The sequence below is a fragment of the Lepidochelys kempii genome, chromosome 14, assembly GCF_965140265.1.
Source record: "Lepidochelys kempii isolate rLepKem1 chromosome 14, rLepKem1.hap2, whole genome shotgun sequence".
NCBI lineage: Eukaryota > Metazoa > Chordata > Testudines > Cheloniidae > Lepidochelys > Lepidochelys kempii.
Genome location: NC_133269.1, coordinates 30,862,946 through 30,885,321, shown reverse-complemented (window position 1 = coordinate 30,885,321; position 22,376 = coordinate 30,862,946). Strand labels below are relative to the sequence as shown.

At 47.9% G+C, this 22,376-nt stretch overlaps 2 long non-coding RNA genes across 4 annotated transcripts; one reads left to right on the top strand and one right to left on the bottom strand.

Annotated features, from left to right (window-relative positions):
- Positions 1-2,098: 2,098 nt before the first annotated feature.
- Positions 2,099-20,026, bottom strand: LOC140898249 (uncharacterized). 3 transcript variants are annotated; one of them, XR_012154923.1, is made up of 3 exons: positions 7,494-7,833; positions 6,481-6,820; positions 2,099-5,780 (listed from the first exon to the last, which is right to left on the bottom strand). It is a non-coding gene; the product is annotated as an uncharacterized lncRNA (long non-coding RNA). The 3 variants fall into 3 exon arrangements; XR_012154925.1 differs by having other exon boundaries at positions 2,099-4,703; XR_012154924.1 differs by lacking the exon at positions 2,099-5,780 and adding an exon at positions 19,947-20,026 and having other exon boundaries at positions 5,807-6,820; positions 7,494-7,613.
- On the top strand, positions 10,261-21,911 carry LOC140898252 (uncharacterized). Its single transcript, XR_012154930.1, has 3 exons — positions 10,261-10,347; positions 12,088-12,273; positions 20,943-21,911. It is a non-coding gene; the product is annotated as an uncharacterized lncRNA (long non-coding RNA).
- The last annotated feature ends 465 nt before the right edge of the window (positions 21,912-22,376 follow it).

Genomic DNA, 22,376 nt, shown 5'->3' with positions numbered 1-22,376 from the left:
TCATATTGCATACAGATAATAAGGCATTTGTGGCTACATTGTTAACCTCTTGGGCTCAGACCAATTGCTGCAAAAGTCCATTCATTATGCGTTGCTCTTACTGCTGATCTGTAGGGATAAGGAAAGAGCATTTAAGGCACAGAGAAGAGTGCTCTTATTTGGCATGCACATTGCCAGGCCATACTGTTGTACCTTAGGTACTGTGCTATATAATTGATTATGTTTTGTTATACACATTGCATGTTTTGTAGTAAGGGGTAAGGTATTAGAATTAATGAATAGAATAGTTGATATTAGTATTAGCCATTTTCTTTTTATTCATGCCTTGTAAGTAAAAAGACAGGACCTATGTTAGTTAGATTAGAGGAATTTTGAAGGTCCAGGCCCCAATGGAAGGCAAGATAGTTAAAAGATTTAGTAAAATTTAATTTACTATGCCTTTCTTGTTCAACATAAAACACTGTTATTCGTATACCTTTGAAGGTCCCTGTAAAGAACTGTTTGTGTGAATGAAGAATGTATGCATCAGGAAAGGATAAGGTGTGAAGGCCATTGTTAGAGTCGGATGGTCAAGGGAGGAGGAGTGAAGATGCTTAAGAACACCAGAAAACCATCAACGCGCATCCATGATTGAGGAAGGGCAGATTGACGACCCTGAGTTGGAGGCTAGCATCCCTAAACACAAGATAATTGATTGAATCGAAACCAGGACAGGATGACCCTCCCGGAGGTGTTTTGGAATGCTAACCATCAAAACATAACACCGACTGAGGAGTAACCAGTCATAAAATGACACAGCAAAATCCATAGACTTCAACTAAGAGAAAGGATTATACGACCAGGGTGCTTTGCCATGGGACTTTGGGTTAGTCTTGCCAACAATCCTAGGAGCCTCGGATCACAACCGACAGAGCCCAGCTCCCCTCTGTGACCAATCTGGCTGGCCACTAGATTGTGGTTTTCATCCTGGAGCTTTAGATGGCGTTTTAGATATCCTAGGCCCTGGACATGGAGATAAGGACTGAGATCTTGAACTTGATTTGATGTTCTATGGCCTGATGTATCTGCGATAGCCTGTGTTGCTGAGCAGACAAGCTGCAGTGTTCTGTAGTAGTTGGAATTTCCTACATGCTGATGGGTTCATGCCTGTCTGCAGGGTCAACCCTGTGCATCTCACAGGCATTCTCAAAGGCCGTCAGGAAGCTATGTATGTCCTCCCCCTCCTTTTGCTGGGCCAGGAAGCACTTATGAAAGCTCCTTGCAGTCTTGGGTCCCCCCCACTCACCGCAGCCAGGGCCCCACTGCTCCTCAGCCTGGCCAGCTCCAGTTCATGCTGTCTTTGTTTCTCCTTCTCCTGACGTTCCCTCTCCTTCTCCTCCTGCTCATGCCTACGTTGCCTCTCCTTCTCCTGACGTTCCCGCTCCTTCTCCTCCTGCTCATGCTTACGTTGTTTCTCATGATCCTCCAGCTCCCTCATTTTCATCTCCCTCTCCCATTCCAGCCGCATCCGCTCCAGGGATGGGGAGCTCCGCCGGGAGGATCCCCTGCTGGTTGCCAGGGTCAGGCTGCCCTCGGTATTCACCAGGCTTCCCCCAACCCCTCCCCCAGGCATAGGTAGGAGGGGTCTTGGGATGTCCTCAGCAGCAGTCTGACCCCTCCCAGCCCGGTCAGGCCCCAGGGCCCAAGCTGCGTCTGCCAGGCGGCTTCCCTCAGGGACAGGGATCGGGTCATCCAAGTGATCCCTCTCCTCCAACTGGGCAATCAGCTGTTCCTTGGTGGACCTCCCGATGCGCAGCCCCCTCTGCCTGCACAGCTCCACCAGGTCGCTCTTAAGGCGTTTAGCGTACATCTCCCTGCTGGCCACTCACAGGCCTGGGCAGCTGTCCACGGTTTCCAGGAAAAACCCCTAGTGTGCCAGTCCTTCTTGAGGTCACCACCTCTTTGCCAGGGTCAAGCTGCAGTCTCGTCCACCCCTGGGACCGCACGCTGCAATCCCCCGGGGGACCCTGTTGTTGCCGGCACCCAGTGCCGAGAGGCTGAACAACACCTGGAGTGGTTCGTTACCCGGTGTGCTACACCCAATAATCACAACGGGGTGGAGAAGCAGAAAAATTTATTTGCAGCTGCAAAAAGGTACAGGGAGAATAAAATCTCAAATCCTGCACAACAGAGCAGGAAGTTACACAGGCTTTTATACATCCTTTTTCCCAGCATACTTATCCAATAGCAAGCTGCTCCAAGTATCCATATAGCCAGCCAATCCAGTTCCCAGCTAGTTCCCTGATTCTCTGTATCATTTGTTAAACTATACATAAAGCTGCTTTATTCAGCATTGTTCTTCCATATCTCCCCTGTTTGGCCTTGCTTAGTTTCAGGCAGTCTGACTCTGCAACATACTGTTGCAGATTCTCAGCATAACTGCTGTGTGTGCCTCCAGGCGGGGGGGCCAAGGACATTTGGGCCTAGCACACAGAGCTGCTGCGAGTGCCTCCAGGCAGGAGGGGGGGCCAAGGACACCGGGGCCTAGTGCGAGGGGGCTTCATCGACACTCGTGGTCTTCCATCCCCTCGAGTTACCTAGTGGCCATGCCCCAGTGTTCCCAACAACTCCCCCCTTTGAGAACACTCAACAGCCTTGGCTCTGAGTTTTCTCACTTGGGCTTGCTACATTGGAGATATTAACTGGACGGCAAGTTACATTTTCAAACCCCTTTTTTGTGGTAAGATTATTTGTAAGTGTTTCCCTAAAAGGGGAGGAACCATTACACCCACACCGTTGGCCTCCCCTGTTGGTCTTTATTCAATACCCATTAGCCCACTGTGTAATAACACAGGAGCTCTTTCCCACAGGATGCCCATAGTGATCAGATTGGTTTCGGGTAAAACATAACACTCCCTCAGTGAGTACTGCAACTGAATACTCCTGGTCCTGATAGGTGGCCTGCTGTAAAGAGGTCTTGTTCCAGAACGGTGAGTCCGTTCTTTCCTGCTCTTTGGTGGTGGCTAATTCTGCTAGGGTCAAGGGCAGCATGTCAAGGGGCATTCCCGTTTTGGGGGATAGTGGAGTTGGAGCACACACCCAGCAATCAGTCTGGTTTGTTAAAGTAGCAACATGGTGCGCAAGCAAAACAAAGGAGTTATGCTCCCGATATGCACAATTTGGAAATATTAATACAAAGAATATCAATGTTACCCAATTAATTATTACCAGAGTCTTCCCAACCCAGGGTCTCCAGTACCTGGGTGGGCCCATTTTAGCATTAAGGTGCCCGCTATTTGTGTCTTTTAAACAGTAGCTTTAGCCCGAGATCGTCACTAGATGAGGAGTCAGCAGGTTGGACGGTCCACTGTTCTGCTGACGAGGGGGCAGGTACTGCCTTCAGACGAGAGTGATGGATCCAGTTCTTGTGTCTCTCGATCTTTGCCGCTGTATGGGAGATCAGCAGGACGGTATAGGGTCCTTTCCACTTTTCCTGGAAAGGCTCGTCTTTCCAGGTCCGAACAAGCACGGAGTCACCGGGCTGTAAGGAGTGAACGGGAGAGTCCAAGGGGAGAGGCTGGGAATCCTTGGTATACCTGTGAAGAGACAAGAGAACAGCAGACAGGGAACACATATACTGTGACAAAAAAACATTACCCAACTCCCATTCCCCTGACAGAACCGGGGTGCCATTCATGGGCCATGCCCTTCCAAACATAATTTCAAAGGGACTGAGCCCTAATCTACCCTTTGGGAGAACGCGGATACGGAGTAGGACAAGGGGCAAAGCATCAGGCCATCGCAGTGAGGCTTCTTGGCACACTTTTGAGAGATGCCGTTTAAGGGTCTGATTGGTACGCTCCACTACCCCACTGGCTTGCGGTCTCCAGGGCGTATGGAGTTTCCAGGGGATCTGTAAGGCATGTGAGATGCTTTGAATGATTTTTGACGTGAAGTGTGTCCCGTTGTCAGATTCCATCCACAGGGGGAGTCCAAAGCGAGGAACGATCTCCTTAACAAACTTGAGGGCCACTGTTCTGGCAGTGCAGTTACAGCATGGGAAGGCTTCTGGCCATCCGCTGAACCGATCCACTATGACAAGGAGATATTTGAACCCTTGGGTCCAGGGAAACTCAGTAAAGTCTATTTGCCACACTTGTCCGGGGCCCGGAGTGGGTTCTAGGGCAGCTGGTGGCACAGGATGTCCCGGTCGGGGGTTATTCTTTTGGCAGACTAAGCAGTCCGCTTGTACTTGGGCAGCCAGGGGTCGGAGTCCGGAAGTGATAAAGTATTTTCCGATTAGCTGGTGCTTCCCTGCCAGCATGAGTGGTTTGATGTAGTTTCTGCAGCACTGGCCGGATTAGGCCCTTTGGTAAGAGGACCTTTCCTTCCGGGGAATGGAGCCATTCCTCCTTTTCCCGGAGACTGAGTTTGTCAGTTAGCTGTCTCTCCTCCCCAGAGTACTGAGGGGTTGGAAGCTCCCCTACTGATGGGATAAGGGCATGCATATGGGCATTCTTAGTCTGAGGGGATGGCAGGGTGGCAGCATGCTTAGCCTCTCTATCTGCTCGGGCGTTACCTCTGGCCACATCTTGATCCTCCCTTTGATGGGCTTTACAGTGTACCACCGCCACTTCCGAGGGGAGTTGTACAGCTTCTAGGAGCCGGAGGATTTGGGGCCCGTACTTGACTGGGGAGCCTTGGGCTGTCAGCATTCCCCTTTGCTTCCATAGGCCAGCATGAGCATGCAACACACCAAAAGCATACTTTGAATCAGTAAAAATGTTGACCCGCTTTCCTTTTGACAGTTCAAGTGCACGGGTCAGGGCTATTAGTTCGGCAAGCTGGGCAGAGGTCCCAGCAGGCAAACCTTCAGCTTCCACAGTGTCATGGAGGGTCACAACAGCATAACCCGCCCTCCTTTGCCCATCTATTACAGTACTGCTACCATCAGTGTACCACTCATAATCTGCATTTGGGAGAGGTACATCCTTTAAATCCGGACGGCTGGAGTACTGGACATCTATGATCTCTAAACAGTCATGTTTCTGTTCCTCTGTTTCTTGCAAGAGGGTGGCTGGGTTAAGGGAGGGGCAAGGCTGTAAGGTGACTTCAGAGTTCTCTAACAGCTTAGCCTGGTACCGAGCAATCCGAGCCTGGGTGAGCCAAAGCCCTCCCTTTGCATCCAATAAGGCTCGGACCATATGGGGAGTATAGATTTGCATAACCCCTCCCAATGTTAGCTTCTCAGCTTCCTCAAGCAATAGGGCAGTAGCTGCGACCGCCCGTAAACATGCCGGCCAACCCTTTGCAACCTGATCCAATTGCTTAGAAAAATAAGCCACAGGACGCTTCCATGCTCCTAACAGCTGTGTGAGCACTCCTAGGGCCACCCCCCTTTGTTCATGTACATACAACTGAAATGGCTTAGAGAGATCTGGCAGGCCCAGAGCCGGGGCTTCCATCAATTTTCTTTTCAGGATTTTAAATGCCCTGTCAGCCTCTGGGGTCCAATAGAAGGGGTCATGATCTGCTCCTTTTACACAGTCGTACAGGGGTTTAGCCCACAGTCCAAACTCTGGGATCCATATCCTGCAAAAGCCTGCCATACCCAGAAATGCCCTGAGCTGCTTACAATTATTTGGAGAGGAACTTGACAGATAGATTTCTTCCTTTTTTTCGCTTGAACGCTGACGCTCCCCTTGCCTTAGCTGTAACCTGATCCCTTTCCACCTCAGACAACAGGGTTCTCAGGAGGATATTACAGTCGTCTCAACCGGCTTGTGACTACTGAGGCACCCCTTAAAGACAGATATAAACCTGCTTGGGTTCGTTGAGAATTCCCCAGCCTGTGTTTTAAAAGCTGCTAAGTCTATTGGATTGAATGGCACATGGATGTAAACTTGCATAGTGGTAGCCTGACGTCCGTCTGCCCCTGGGCAAGCCACAACAGTCTCGGTAAGCAAAGGATAGAGTACCACTGAGGGGGCAATCTCTGTAACCCGAGGCATCCCACCCTTATATGGTGGGAGTGTGGGGGCCAAAGGGGACACCGGCTCTGCCATTACAGTGGGGGTGGGGGTCTGGGACTAACATTAGCTGCTACCAAACCAGTTGGAGTCAGATTACAGCGCTGTAAAATATCTGGTCGAGTACATAAAGTCAGAAACAAATGCGCATACATATGTTTATTCCATTTCCTTGTTCTCTGACAGAACAGGAGTAACTGAAGGATCGTGTTGTAATTAATTGACCCTCCTGGTGGCCACCACTCCTGGTCCTCTAGTTGATATTGAGGCCAGTCAACTGTACAGAATCGTTTTAATTGGCTCTTAGTCATCGGATCCGCACCAAATACCTTCCAGTTTGCTAGAATGCACTCTAGGGGCGTACACCGTGCCCTAACCTCTGAGCTCTGTCCCTGTCCCATACCTACAGGGTAACTCTGGGCGTCCCCAGGTTCCAACAGAGCATATAATCCGGATTTTAAAAGGATCCTACCTGATCCAAGGGACCGGTTCTTCACCGTGGCCCTGCAGCTGCTCCTCCCCCACGTCTAAGGGACCGGTTCTTCACCGTGGTCCACAACAGCTTCTCCACTATATGAGTGCGTTGCACCGTTGTGCCCTCTGGGGTCGATCAAATCGCGTCTCCTCCGAGGCCCCGATGAACTCACCGGTGCGCGCTGGGCGTCGGTTCTCGCCGCAATCCTCGACCTCCAGGAGGGGTCCGGGCAAGGCTAAATTGCAGCCTCGAGCCCACCCAGGGACGCCAAAAGCTGTTGCCGGCACCCAGTGCCGAGAGGCTGAACAACACCTGGAGTGGTTCGTTACCCGGTGTGCTACACCCAATAATCACAACGGGGTGGAGAAGCAGAAAAATTTATTTGCAGCTGCAAAAAGGTACAGGGAGAATAAAATCTCAAATCCTGCACAACAGAGCAGGAAGTTACACAGGCTTTTATACATCCTTTTTCCCAGCATACTTATCCAATAGCAAGCTGCTCCAAGTATCCATATAGCCAGCCAATCCAGTTCCCAGCTAGTTCCCTGATTCTCTGTATCATTTGTTAAACTATACATAAAGCTGCTTTATTCAGCATTGTTCTTCCATATCTCCCCTGTTTGGCCTTGCTTAGTTTCAGGCAGTCTGACTCTGCAACATACTGTTGCAGATTCTCAGCATAACTGCTGTGTGTGCCTCCAGGCGGGGGGGCCAAGGACACTTGGGCCTAGCACACAGAGCTGCTGCGAGTGCCTCCAGGCAGGAGGGGGGGCCAAGGACACCAGGGCCTAGTGCGAGGGGGCTTCATCGACACTCGTGGTCTTCCATCCCCTCGAGTTACCTAGTGGCCATGCCCCAGTGTTCCCAACACTGTTACTGAAAAAGTCCTTCTCTCTGGTCACACACTCCCAGGGGTTAACCGCCCCCTGAAACTGTCTCTCTCTGAATCTTCAGCACGCCTGGTCCCCGTCAATCCCCCCCCTTCGTTTTACTGCTCCCCAGTCACTTACCACAGGAAGCGCCGTTCACAGGGTGCAGTACATCCCACCGCTACCACCAGTTGTCACAGAGAGTGGGGGAGTCCAGGCCCTGCACCCCTCTTCCTGGGATTCACTGAGACTCTCAGCCAGCTAGTAAAACAGAAGGTTTATTGGACAACAGGAACACAGTCCAAAACAGAGCTTGTGGGTGCACCCAGGACCCCTCAGTCGAGTCCTTCTGGGGGAGCAGGGAGCTTAGACCCCAGCCCTGGGGTTCCCTGCGTTCCTCCACCCAGCCCCAAACTGAAAAAACTAAACCCAGGCAGCAGGTTCCCTGCTGCAGCCTCCGTCCACATTCCTGGGCAGAGGTGTCACCGCCCCCTCCTCCTCTCCCTCCTGGCTCAGGTTACAGGCTCTCAGGTCTCCCATCCCCAGGGCACATTCCCAGATCAACACTCCCCCCTCCCTGCTGCGTCACATCGTCACAATGACTTTTGGGTGCATAACATGATTTTTTGAATTCTTGACAATTTTTTGTCAGTCTATCTTGGGGTTGTAGATCTATATTAACTAAAAATTATAGCAGAAATTTACCTTTGAGAAGGTTTCCATACAAGATAGTTTAATGCCTTTAGGGCCAGATTTTTAAAGGGATGTAGGTGACTAGTGGGATTTTCAAAAGCAACCTTTAAAAATCTGGTCTGTGGCAAATATTTGGGAGCCACGTTCTACACAGAAGTGGTGCCACTTTCTTTAAGCACTAGAATGTTGGATAGAGAGACAAGATAGCAGTTGACAAAGGTAATCCCCATTAGCAGATCAAAGGAAACTGAAGAAGTTTTGACAACAACCCAGAAAATCAGTCAGCCTTAGCATGATATGAACCCCTAGAACAAACTTGTGTATGAAAACAAAACAAAAATTTTGAATTAAAAAATCCCAATCCAAACAGGAAGTGCTCTCCTAGAAGCACAGTGAGAAGTGAGCGCTTAAGCGGCTAGCAGCTATTAATATTTTCAATGATTATTTGCTATTAAAATATAAATTCAAAGGCACTGGGGCCTCCATCTACACAATGTTAATGAAGGTAAAGGATGAAGTGCTAAGAGTAATAAAAATAATTAACAAAATAATTTAATGCCACAAAACTACAGTTACAGTGGATTACAAGACAAAGGCAGTCCAGTTATTTTTGCAACCACTGCAGATGGCTCAGCCCATCTGAGGTACCTGTTGCCCGCTCTGCCCCTCCAATCATGGGGTTTTCCCCTCTCCCCCTACCCTGCAGAGCCTCTACCCTAGGGGTCGGCAACCTTTCAGAAGTGACAGGTTTCAGAGTAACAGCCGTGTTAGTCTGTATTCACAAAAAGAAAAGGAGTACTTGTGGCAACTTAGAGACTAACCAATTTATTTGAGCATGAGCTTTCGTGAGCTACAGCTCACTTCATCGGATGCATACCGTGGAAACTGCAGAAGACATTATATACACACAGAGACCATGAAACAATACCTCCTCCCACCCCACTGTCCTGCTGGTAATAGCTTATCTAAAGTGATCACCAAGTTGGGCCATTTCCAGCACAAATCCAGGTTTTCTCACCCTCCGCCCCCTCCCCCCCACACACACAAACTCACTCTTCTGCTGGTGATAGCCCATCCAAAGTGACCACTCTCTTTAAAATGTGTATGATAATCAAGGTGGACCATTTCCAGCACAAATCCAGGTTTTCTCACCCCTCCACCCCCCTCCAAAAACCACACACACAAACTCACTCTCCTGCTGGTAATAGCTCATCCAAAGCGACCACTCTCCCTACAATGTGCATGATAATCAAGGTGGGCCATTTCCAGCACAAATACAGGTTTTCTCACCCCCCACCCCCATACACACACAAACTCACTCTCCTGCTGGCAATAGCTCATCCAAACTGACCACTCTCCTTACAATGTGCATGATAATCAAGGTGGGCCATTTCCAGCATAAATCCAAGTTTAACCAGAATGTTGGGGGGGGGGGGAGGGGGTAGAAAAAAACAAGGGGAAATAGGCTACCTTGCATAATGACTTAGCCACTCCCAGTCTCTATTTAAGCCTAAATTAATAGTATCCAATTTGCAAATGAATTCCAATTCAGCAGTTTCTCGCTGGAGTCTGGATTTGAAGTTTTTTTGTCATAAGATAGCGACCTTCATGTCTGTGATTGCGTGACCAGAGAGATTGAAATGTTCTCCGACTGGTTTATGAATGTTATAATTCTTGACATCTGATTTGTGTCCATTTATTCTTTTACGTAGAGACTGTCCAGTTTGACCAATGTACATGGCAGAGGGGCATTGCTGGCACATGATGGCATGTATCACATTGGTGGATGTGCAGGTGAACGAGCCTCTGATAGTGTGGCTGATGTTATTAGGCCCTTTGATGGTGTCCCCTGAATAGATATGTGGGCACAGTTGGCAACGGTACAGACAGCCCCCCCAACCTGAAGCAAATACTCACCAATAACCACATACCACACAACAGAACCACTAACCCAGGAACCTATCCTTGCAACAAAGCCCGTTGCCAACTGTGCCCAGCAGTGGCTTCAATACAGGTTACTGAGCATGCTTCGTTTTCAGAGTAGCAGCCGTGTTAGTCTGTATTCACAAAAAGAAAAGGAGTACTTATGGCACCTTAGAGACTAACCAATTTATTTGAGCATAAGCTTTCGTGAGTTACAGCTCACTTTAGTTCCCATAATGCGCATGCTCAGACAGAGCAAAGTATCAAATGGGTTTCGTATTACACTGGAGAAAGACCTGCATTAACTCGACTCTGTGCCCAGCTGAGGGGATTTTCGCCGGGGCTCTGCCGACACCAGCCCCTGAGCCGGAGCCTGCAGGTGAGGGGAGAGAGACCCAGGGAAAGGGCTGGGGCCGGGCAGGAAAGTGACTCTGCACCAACGGCCCCTCCTTGCCCCAGCTCTGCTCCCGGGGGGGCGGGGATCTGCGAGTCCCAGAGCTGCTGCCCTCCCTGACCCCCCCAGGCTCTGCCCCCCTGAGCGCCTGCAGGAGCTGAGCCAGCACTGGGAGAGCGACCGCCCCGCCCCGGGCCAGGCCAGGGACCGAGTCTCCCAGCCCGAGGGGGGGGCAGGGGCAGGAGGGAGTCCGGCGCAGAGACTGGCAGGGGCAGCAGGAGCAATCAGTGGGGAGGGAGGTTCCCGGCTCCCAGCCCTGCCCAGCCCCATTCCCTGCAGCACCCCGGGCAGATTGACTTCCTTGGGACAAGGGGAGGCACAGGGAGAGGAAAAGCCAGTTCCTGCCTCTGCCTGGTCCCCGCGCTGCAGGGGGGATGTGCTGCCCTGGGGACAGTGTAGGGGGAGCCCCCAAAGCGGCTCCTTTGGTTCTGCTCTTTCCGTATAGCTGGAGCGTACAGTGACACTGACAGTGTTGGCTGCACAATTTCATTCTAAAAGGACCTTTTTGGTTGCTTATAAAATGTTCAAAGTTACTAGATGGACTACGTGTCCAATCCATTTTGGCAATTCTTATTTTCATCTTTAGGGCTGAAATTCTCTTTCCACGCTGAATTTATTTTATGAACTTTCAGAAGAACCACTTAGCCCGTTTTTGTTAGAAGGGGATGAAGAGCTCTAGCACCTTAACCAGTTTTTCTAGACGTTTTACAGTTGATGGAAAGAATTTCAAATGTCAGACACTGTCATCTCTGTCATCTGGTAAAAATGTGTTACGTGTGTTAGGAGGGCTGAATAACGCTCTGTTGTGCATACTCACTGGTTTTGTTTTCATTCAATATGATTTTTTTTACTCAGGGATAGCTCAGTGGTTTGAGCATTGGCCTGCTAAACCCAGGGTTGTGAGTTCAATCCTTGAGGGGGCCATTTGGGATCTGGGGCAAAAATTGGGGATTGGTCCTGCTTTGAGCAGGGGGTTGGACTAGATGACCTCCTGAGGTCCCTTCCAACCCTGATATTCTATGATTCTACCAGCATTTACACACCTGCTTGCCTTTGAACATGTGAGTGGTCTTGCTGACTTCGTTTCTTTCTGTTACTGGGAGGGCTTAACAGTGTCTCAGTAGACTTAATCCTTGTGGGAAGGGCTGTCTGGCTCTGCCCTGCAATAGAACCATAGGACTGGAAGGGACCTCGAGAGGTCATCTAGTCCAGTCCTGTGCACTCATGGCAGGACTAAATATGATCTAGAGACCATTCCTGACAGATGTTTTTCTAACCTGCTCTTAAAAATCTCCAATGATGGAGATTCCACAATAAAGAGACCAAGGCCAAGATCTTTAAATAGAGGAGTCTAAAATTAAGTTTTTTATATTCAGGCACCTGTTTGCAAAATTGGTGGGCACTCAGAATTGAACCCCAATGTTACATGCTCACATTCTTAAAAATCAAGCAACTTACTGAGATGAATGAATATGGATTTAAGAGCTTAATTTTTAGGTTGCTCTTTTTTAATATCTTGGCTCCAGTATTTGTCCTGGCAGAGTCTAGAACTTGTCTTTAGAGAAAGAACCTATTGGGAATCAGAGTGTGAAATAGATTAAAGCCCCTTCTGAAACTTCCCTAGTCACCCTGCTCTCGTGGATAAATGTGAATGTTATTTTGCAGCCTGACTCTAGATTGTCCCATGATTCTGGGGGATGGAGAAAGGAAATGGCTGAAGTGGAGCTGGTGACCTTTGAAGAGGTGGCTGAGTATTTCACCTAGAGAGTGAGTGAGCTTCACCAGACCCCAGTCAGAGAGCCTGCTACAGGATCATTATGCAAGAGAATTATGAGATTGCAACCTTGCTGGGTAAGGATTCCTGTTCCCCCGGGCATTACAAGCTGGGAGGTCTCTGAAGCATCTGGGTCAGCTTCTGTGCAGAGTTCTTCACTCATCCGTCATATGTCAGGGGGATCAGCCCCTATATCCCTCAGATTCTGTGTGCAAGAGACTGTCCCCATGAGACAGTCGATTCAGGGGCATCATGATAGTGCTACTTTTCCTGATGACAAAGGCTTTGACATGGGACAAACTCATCATCTTCCCGACCACCACTTCCCTGAGCAGGTTCCATCCTCTGGGGCCTATGACGCTTCTTCTGTCTCGTAGATGGGCAACTGGCTCATGACTCAGCTCTGCTTAAGTCCCCAGTGGCCAGATTGTCAGATGTTCTTCACCTTCATCTTATCTGTGATCTGCCACAGCCAGCTGCGTTAGCGAAAGGCCCCAGATGTTCGATTCTCTTTCACCACCCAGGAAGGACATAGATCAAAGTCACAGGGCTGGAACTGGTTGCTGTTAGCTCTTCCAGGGCTACCTCTTCTGCCCATATGCTTAGGGTGACCATATGTCCCATTTTGGCCGGGACAGTCCCTTTTTTTAAGCCCTATTCTGGCCGTCACGACTTTTTTGGGAAAAGTGGGTATTTGTCCCATTTGCTCTTGCCAACTTGATCAGTTGATAAGAGCAAATTGGGCAAATGCCCACTTTTGTCAAAAAAGTGGGGTGCGGATGAACCTGCAGACAGGCAGTGCTCGGGAAAGCAGCAACGCCAGCCCCAGCCTCACACAGGGGGCAGACAGGACTTGGGCGAGCAACAACGCAAACCCCACACGGGGAGTGGGAGTGGGCAGGGTTCAGGTGAGTAGCTCAGGCCAGCCCCATGCAGGGGGGTGGAGGGGAGGGCTTGGGCCAGCCCCACAGAGTGTCCCATTTTCCCTTTGGGAAATATGGTCACACTATGCTGAACTCTTGGAAGGAGGTATGCTTTCCTGGCCGTGGTTTATCTTTGTGAAATAGTTCCTCACAGTGAAAGGGGCTGGGTTCTGGGGGAGAGTTTATGAAGTAATTTATGGACTGGAGGAATTCTGTGGGATGTACTAATACAGTAGGAAAACAAGTGAGAAAGGTTGGTCTTGTGATTCAGGCACTGCACTGGGCCCTGTGGGAGTCTTGTGCTCAAACTTCTGCTTCTATCTAGAACTCCCAGTCTGAGCTCTTATAAGTCACTGAAGGCTTATGTTCCCGAAGGGTCCCAAATGAGTGAGGTGTCCATCTTCCAGTGACTTGGGTGTCAGGACTTTTTCAAAAGTCCCTGTTGTAAGCCATCTAGGCCTCAGTTCTCTCTCTCTGAAGTGGAGAGAACAATCCACCCTTTGGCTGTCTTGACTGCTTAGTTTAAAAGCTCTTTTGAGAAGGGTCTCTCTCTCACTAGGAGTATCTGGTACCTTGTAGAAGAGAAAAGATGATCCAGTGGGTAGGGATGTCAACTGAAACTTGGGAGATGTGGGTTCAATTTCCTGCTATAGAATCATAGAAAATGTAAGGCTAGAAGGATCTTGAGAGGCCATAAAGTCCAGTCTCCTGCACTGAGGCAGGACCAAGTAAACTTAGACCATCCCTGACAGGTGTTTGTCCAACGTGTTCTTAAAAACCTCCAATGATGGGGATTCCACAGCCTCCTGTGGAAGCTTGTTCCAGAGCTTAATTACCCTGACAGTTAGTTTTTTCCTGCAAGGTTCCTTCCCAACGCTGAACTCTAGGGTACAGATGTGGGGACCTGCATGAAAGACTCCCTAAGCTTATTCTTAGCAGCTTAGGTTAAAAACTTCCCCAAGGTAGAAACTTTGCCTTATCCTTGAACAGTATGCTGCCACCACCAAGCGTTTTAAACAAAGAACAGGGAAAGAGCCCACTTGGAGATGTCTTTCCCCAAAATATCCCCCCAAGCCCTACACCCCCTTTCCTGGGCAAGGCTTGATGATAATCCTCACCAATTTGTACAGGTGAACACAGACCCAAACTCTTGGATCTTAAAAACAATGAAAAATCAATCAGGTTCTTAAAAGAAGAATTTCAATTAAAGAAAAGGTAAAAGAATCACCTCTGTAAAATCAGGATGGTAAATACCTTACAGGGTAATCAGATTCAAAACATAGAGAATCCCTCTAGGCAAAACCTTTAGTTATAAAAAGACACAAAAACAGGAATATACATTCCCTCCAGCACAGCTTATTTTACAAGCCATTAAACAAAAGAAAATCTAACACATTTTCTAGCTAGATTACTTACTAACTTTACAGGAGTTGTAAGGCTGCATTCCTGATCTGTTCCTGGCAAAAGCATCACACAGACAGACCAAACCCTTTGTTCCCTCCCCCTCCCGATTTGAAATTATCTTGTCCCCTCATTGGTCATTTTGGGTGAGGTGCCAGTGAGGTTATCTTAACTTCTTAACCCTTGTACAGGTGAAAGTGTTTTGCTTCTGGCCAGGAGGGATTTTATAGCACTGTATACAGAAAGGTGGTTATCCTTCCCTTTATATTTGACACATACAAAGAAGGTGGAAGTTGCCATACAAACTGTAAGAGGCTAATTAATTAAGATGAGCTATTATCAGCAGGAGAAAAAAAAACTTCTGTAGTGATAATCAAGATGGTCCATTTAGACAGTTGACAAGAAGGTGTGAGGATACTTAACATAGGGAAATATTCAATATGTGTAATGACCCATTCACTCCCGGTCTCTATTCAAACCCAAGTTAATGGTATCTAGCTTGCATATTAATTCGAGCTCAGCAGTTTCTCACTGGAGTCTGTTTTTGAAGCTTTTCTGTTGCAATATTGCCACCCTTAAATCTTTTACTGAGTGGCCAGAGAGGTTGAAGTGTTCTCCTACCGGTTTTTGGTAGATGTGCAGGTGAACGAGCCCCTGATGGAGTGGCTAATGTTGTTAGGTCCTGTGATGGTGTCACTTGAATAAATATGTGGACAGAGTTGGCATAGGGCTTTGTTGCAAGGATAGGTTCCTGGGTTAGTGTTTTTGTTGTGTGGTATGTGGTTGCTAGAGAGTATTTGCTTCAGGTTGGGGAGCTGTCTGTAAGCAAGGACCTAATTACATTAGCCATTCCATCAGGGGCTCGTTCACCTGCACATCTACCAATGTGATATATGCCATCATGTGCCAGCAATGCCCCTCTGCCATGTACATTGGCCAAACTGGACAGTCTCTAAGCAAAAGAATAAATGGACAGAAATCTGACATCAGGAATCATAACATTCAAAAACCGGTAGGAGAACACTTCAACCTCTATTTCCCTATGTTAAGTATCCTCACACCTTCTTCTCAACTGTCTAAATGGGCCATCTTGATTATCACTACAGAAGTTTTTTTTTTCTCCTGCTGATAATAGCTCATCTTAATTAGCTTCTTACAGTTTGTATGGTAACTTCCACCTTCTCTGTGTGTGTGTGTGTGTGTGTGTGTGTGTGTATATACTATATACTATACTATATGTTCCATTCTAAGCATCTGATGATGTGGGCTGTAGCCCATGAAAGCTTATGCTCTAATAAATTTGTTAGTCTCTAAAGTGCCACAAGTACTCCTGTTCTTTTTGCGGATAGAGACTAACAAGGCTGCTACTCTGAAATCAGTTCATGGTATGGCCATCCGCAAATGTGGAAATGGACATTGTCTATGAGAAATCAGAGGAGAGATTTTGTGCTGTTGTGTCTGAGGAATTCTCTGTGGTCAAAGACTGCCAACAAAGTCAGCCTTATGTATCACCACTGGGGACAACTTCTTGTTTTAGAAGGTGGGGGAAGTAAGCATGGGTCAGCCATTTGAGAGATGATTCTAACAGGGAGGAACTTGGTTGTGAATCTGATCATGAAATGATCTAAGAAAAGGAAGGAGTGAGCAGCAGAGTAAGGACAATGGACTTAAAAATAAAGCAGACTTTAACAAACTCAGAACTGGAAGGAAGAGTCCCCTGGGAAGAAAATCAAAGGGAAAAAAGTAGTTCAGGAGAGCTGGCAGTTTCTCAAGGAGACAATATTAAAGGCACAACAAACTATCCCAACATGAAAGATAGGAAGATAGTAGGAGGCCAATTTGGCTGTATCAGGAGCTCTTTAATGATCTGAAGAATTCTACAAAAAGTGGAAACAAAATTTTGTTTTGAAGAAGGTCAGGGAAAGTGTGGGACCCTTGCTGAATGGGGGAGGCAACCTAGTGACAGGTGATGTGGAAAAAGCTGAAGTACTCAATAAATTTTTTGCCTCAATCTTCACAGACAAGGTCAGCTCCCAGGCTGCTGCACTGGGCAACACAGCATGGGGAGGAGGTGAGCAGCCCTCAGTGGTGAAATAACAGGTTAAGGACGATTTAGAAAACCTGGACGCATCGTGCACAAGTCCATGGGTTTGGATCTAATGCATCCAAGGGTGCTGAGGGAGTTGATTGCTGTGATTGCAGAGCCATTGGCCATTATCTTTGAAAATTAGTGGCGATCAGGGGAAGTCCCGGATGACTGGAAAAAGGCTAATGGAGTGCCCATCTTTAAAAAAGGGAAGGAGGAGGATCCGGGGAACTACAGGCCAGTCAGCCTCACCTCAGTCCCTGGAAAAATCATGGAGCAGGTCCTCAAGGAATCCATTCTGAAGCACTTCGAGGAGAGGAAGATGATCAGGAACAGTCAACATGAATTCACCAAGGGCAAGTCATGCCTGACCAGACTGATTGCCTTCTATGATGAGATAACTGGTTCTGTGGATATGAGAAAAGCGGTGGATGGGATATATCTTGACTTTGGCAAAGCTTTTGATATGCTCTCCTACAGTATTCTTGCCAGCAAGTTAAAAAAGTATGGACTGGATGAATGGACTATAAGGTGGATAGAAAACTCGCTAGATTGTCGGGCTCAATGGGTAGTGATCAATGGCTTGATGTCTAGTTTGCAGCCAGTATCAAGCAGAGTGCCCCAGGGGTTGGTTCTGGGGCTTGTTTTGTTCAACATCTTTATTAATGATCTGGATGATGGGATTAATTGCACCCTCAGGAAGTTTGTAGATGACACTAAGCTGGGGGGGAGAGGTAGATACGCTGGAGGGTAAGGATAGGGTCCAGAGTGACCTAGACGAATTGGAGGATTGGGCCAAAAGAAATCTGATGAGGTTCAACAAGGACAAGTGCAGAGTCCTGCACTTAGGAAGGAAGAATCCCAAGCACCACTACAGGCTGGGGACCGACCGGCTAAGCAGCAGTTCTACAGAAAAGGACCTGGGGATTACAGTTGATGAGAAGCTGGATAGGAGTCAGTACTGTGCCCTCGTTGCCAAGAAGGCCAATGGCATATTGGGCTGTGTTAGTAGGCGCATTGGCAGCAGATCGAGGGAAGTGATTATTCCCCTCTATTCGGCACTGGTGAGGCCACACTTGGTGTATTGCTTCCAGTTTTGGTCCCCCCACTACAGAAGAGATGTGGACAAATTGAAGAGAGTCCAGTGGAGGGCAGCAAAAATTATTAGGGGGCTGGGGCACATGACTTACGAGGAGAGGCTGAGGGAACTGGGATTATTTAGGCTGCAGAAGAGAAGAGTGAGGAGGTATTTGATAGCAGCCTTCAATTACCTGAAGGAGGGTTCCAAAGAAGATGGAGCTAGGCTGTTCTCAGTGGTGGCAGATGACAGAACAAGAAGCAGTGGTCTCAAGTTGCAGTGGGGGAGGTCTAGGTTGGATATTAGGAAACACTATTTCACTAGGAGGGTGGTGAAGCACTGGAATGGGTTACCTAGGGAGGTGGTGGAATCTCCATCTTTAGAGGTTTTTAAGGCCTGACTTGACAAAACCTTGGCTGGGATGACTTAGTTGGTGTTGGTCCTGCTTTGAGCAGGGGATTGGAATTGATAACCTCCTGAGGTCTTTTCCAACCCTAATATTTTATGATTCTATAAATTGCTAACAATGAATGTAAAAGAATAGCACAAGCATGTAGGGACAAAATCAGAAAGTCTAAGGCACAATGAGTTACATCTAGCAGGAAATGTAAAAGACAATACGAAGAGTTTCTATAAATACATTAGGAGCAAAATTAAAATAAAGGGAAGCGTAGGACCAGACTACAGGAAAAAGGCAAATGTTGTACCTATCTTTAAAACACGTAACAAGGAGCACCCAGGAAAAATATAGCCAGTCAGACTAACTTTGATACCTGGAAAGATAGTGGAACACATTATTAAACAATCATGTGGTAATCATTGAGAGGATAACAGAATGATAAATAATAGCCTAACTCCTTATGTGTGTCCAGGCCTTTGTGGACAATTTGGAGAGAGTCCAGAAGAGAGCAGCAAAAATTTATAATTGTTTTAAAAAACCTGAATTATGAGTAAAGGTTAAAAAACTGGGTATTTTTAATCTTAAACAAAGGAGATTGAGTGAGAGCCTGATAATGGTCTTCAAATATTTTAAGGGTTGTTTTAAAGAGGACAGCAATCATAGAATCATAGAATATCAGGGTTGGAAGGGACCTCAGGAGGTCATCTAGTCCAACCGCCTGCTCAAAGCAGGACAAATCCCCAACTAAATCATCCCAGCCAGGACTTTGTCAAGCCTGACCTTAAAAACTCCTAAGGAAGGAGATTCCACCACCTCCCTAGGTAACGCATTCCAGTGTTTCACCACCCTCCTAGTGAAAAAGTTTTTTTCCTAATATCCAACCTAAACCTCCCCCACTGCAACTTGAGACCACTACTTCTCGTTCTGTCATCTGCTAGCACTGAGAACAGTCTAGATCCATCCTCTTTGGAACCCACTTTCAGGTAGTTGAAAGCAGCTATCAAATGCCCCCTCATTCTTCTCTTCTGCAGACTAAATAATCCCCCTTCCCTCAGCCTCTCCTCATAAATCATGTGTTCCAGTCCCCTAATCATTTTTGTTGCCCTCCGCTGGACGTTTTCCAATTTTTCCACATCCTTCTTATAGTGTGGGGCCCAAAACTGGACACAGTACTCCAGATGAGGTCTCACCAATGTCGAATAGAGGGGAACGATCACGTCCCTCGATCTGCTGGCAATGCCCCTACTTATACATCCCAAAATGCCATTGGACTTCTTGGCAACAAGGGCACACTGTTGACTCATATCCAGCTTCTCATCCACTGTAATCCCTAGGTCCTTTTTCTGCAGAACTGCTGCCTAGGCATTCGGTCCCTAGTCAGTAGTGGTACATGGGATTCTTCCATCCTAAATGAAGGACTCTGCACTTGTCCTTGTTGAACCTCATCAGATTTCTTTTGGCCCAATCCCCTAATTTGTCTAGGTCCTTCTGTATCCTATCCCTACCCTCCAGCATATCTATCTCTCCTCCCAGTTTAGTGTCATCTGCTAACTTGCTGAGGGTGCAATCCACACCATCCTCCAGATCATTAATGAAGATATTGAACAAAATCGGCCCCAGGACCAACACTTGGGGCACTCCAGTTGATACCGGCTGCCAACTAGACATGGAGCCATTGATCACTACCTGTTGAGCCCAACAATCTAGCCAGCTTTCTGTCCACCTTATCGTCCATTCTTCCAGCCCATACTTCTTTAACTTACTGACAAGAATACTGTGGGAGACCATGTCAAAAGCTTTGCTAAAATCAAGGAATAACACGTCCAATGCTTTCCCCTCATCCACAGAGCCAGTTCTCTCACCATAGAAGGAAATTAGATTAGTCAGGCATGACTTGCCCTTGATGAATCCATGCTGACTGTTCCTGATCACTTTACTCTCCTCGAAATGCTTCAGAATTGATCCCTTGAGGACCTGCTCCATGATTTTTCCAGGGACTGAGGTGAGGCTGACTGGCCTGTAGTTCCCAGGATCCTTCTTCTTCCCTTTTTTAAAGATGGGCACTACATTAGCCTTTTTCCAGTCGTCAGGGACCTTCCCCCACTCGCCATGAGTTTTCAAAGATAATGGCCAATGGCTCTGCAATCACATCTGCCAACTCCTTTAGATCAGCTGTTCTTCCTGTCCACCTAAGGTAAGACAAATAGAAACAGGCTTAATCTGCAACAGTGGACGTTTAAGGTAGATATTAGGAGAAACTTTATAGCTAAAAGGATAGTAAAATATTGAAATAGGTTTCCACAGTAGGTTTGATTAACCATTTCTATGTTTCAGAGTAACAGCCGTGTTAGTCTGTATTCGCAAAAAGAAAAGGAGTACTTGTGGCACCTTAGAGACTAACCAATTTATTTGAGCATGAGCTTTCGTGAGCTACAGCTCACTTCATCACTACATCTGATGAAGTGAGCTGTAGCTCACGAAAGCTCATTTCTATGTTATACACTGGTATGGCTTCTAACCCAATACTAGCTGTAGTAAGGAAGTCCTCTCTGGCTGGCTGGTTTGGTTTGCCTTGGTGTGCATAGAAACCGCAGCCTTGGGCTGTAACTACCCTGCTTGAAGCTATTTGCCCTGAATTGGCACTCTCATTTGGGTCCCACCAGAACCAGCATCGTTACAGGGGGTCATGATGGAAACTAACAATATGAGCTTCCAGTAGGATGCTGTAGGTATGACAGCAACTTGCCAACTTGCCAGCTTCTCTGAGGAAGCTCATAGTAGGAAGGTGATATGGAAGGGAGGGGGGTTCAGCTGTTGTGACCTGCACTGGATGTGCCATGTTTGTCTTTCTTCCACAGGACAGAAGCGACTTTGTCTGTACAAAGTGCAAGCTGGTCTCCATATTGGAAGAGAAGATTGAAAGTCTGGAGCAACAGATAACCCTGCGTTGCATACGAGAAACTGAGGATTTTCTGGACAAAAGTCAGGATATGCTTCTACGGGCACAAAGCTCTAAAGATTTAGAGCAGGTTGCACAGCGGAGCCAAGAAGCCAGTGAAGAAGCTTGGCAACATGTGACCTCCAGAAGAAGAAGGGGGAATGTCCGGGTTCCAGCAACGTGGACACAAGTAACTAACCGCTTTCATGTTCTCTCCACAGGTACCTTTGCGGAGGGTGGACCAGATGATATGTCTGGCGGGAGAAAGCAGAAGGAGACTCCGCTGGTTGGAAGGCATGAGATGCGCTGTCCTGAGATGGGGGGGTTCCACAACCACCACTCCCAAGAGAAGGAGGCGGGTGGTGGTGGTCAGGGACTCTCTGCTACGGGGGACTGAGTCATCTATCTGCCGCCCTGACTGGGAAAACCGAGAAGTCTGCTGCTTGCCAGGGGCTAAGATTCGCGATGTGACGGAGAGACTGCCGAGACTCATCAAGTCCTCGGATCGCTACCCCTTTCTGCTTCTCCACGTGGACACCAATGATACTGCCAAGAATGACCTTGAGCAGATCACTGCGGACTACGTGGCTTTGGGAAGAAGGATAAAGGAGTTTGAGGCGCAAGTGGTGTTCTCGTCCATCCTCCCCGTGGAAGGAAAAGGCCGGGGCAGGGACCGTCGAATCGTGGAAGTCAATGAATGGCTACGCAGGTGGTGTCGGAGAGAAGGCTTTGGATTCTTTGACCATGGGATGGTGTTCCATGAAGGAGGAGTGCTGGGCAGAGACGGGCTCCATCTTACAAAGAGAGGGAAGAGCATCTTTGCAAGCAGGCTGGCTAACCTAGTGAGGAGGGCTTTAAACTAGGTTCACCGGGGGAAGGAGACCAAAGCCCTGAGGTAAGTGGGAAAGCAGGATAGTGGGAGGAAGCACAGGCAGGAACGTCTGTGAGGGGAGGGCTCCTGCCTCATACTGAGAATGAGGGGCGATCAGCAGGTTATCTCAAGTGCTTATATACGAATGCACAAAGCCTTGGAAACAAGCAGGGAGAACTGGAAGTCCTGGTGATGTCAAGGAATTATGACGTGATTAGAATAACGGAGACTTGGTGGGATAACTCACATGACTGGAGTACTGTCATGGATGGTTATAAACTGTTCAGGAAGGACAGGCAGGGCAGAAAAGGTGGGGGAGTAGCACTGTATGTAAGGGAGCAGTATGACTGCTCAGAGCTCCGGTACGAAGCTGCAGAAAAACCTGAGTGTCTCTGGATTAAGTTTAGAAGTGTGAGCAACAAGAGTGATGTAGTGGTGGGAGTCTGTTATAGACCACCGGACCAGGTGGATGAGGCTTTCTTC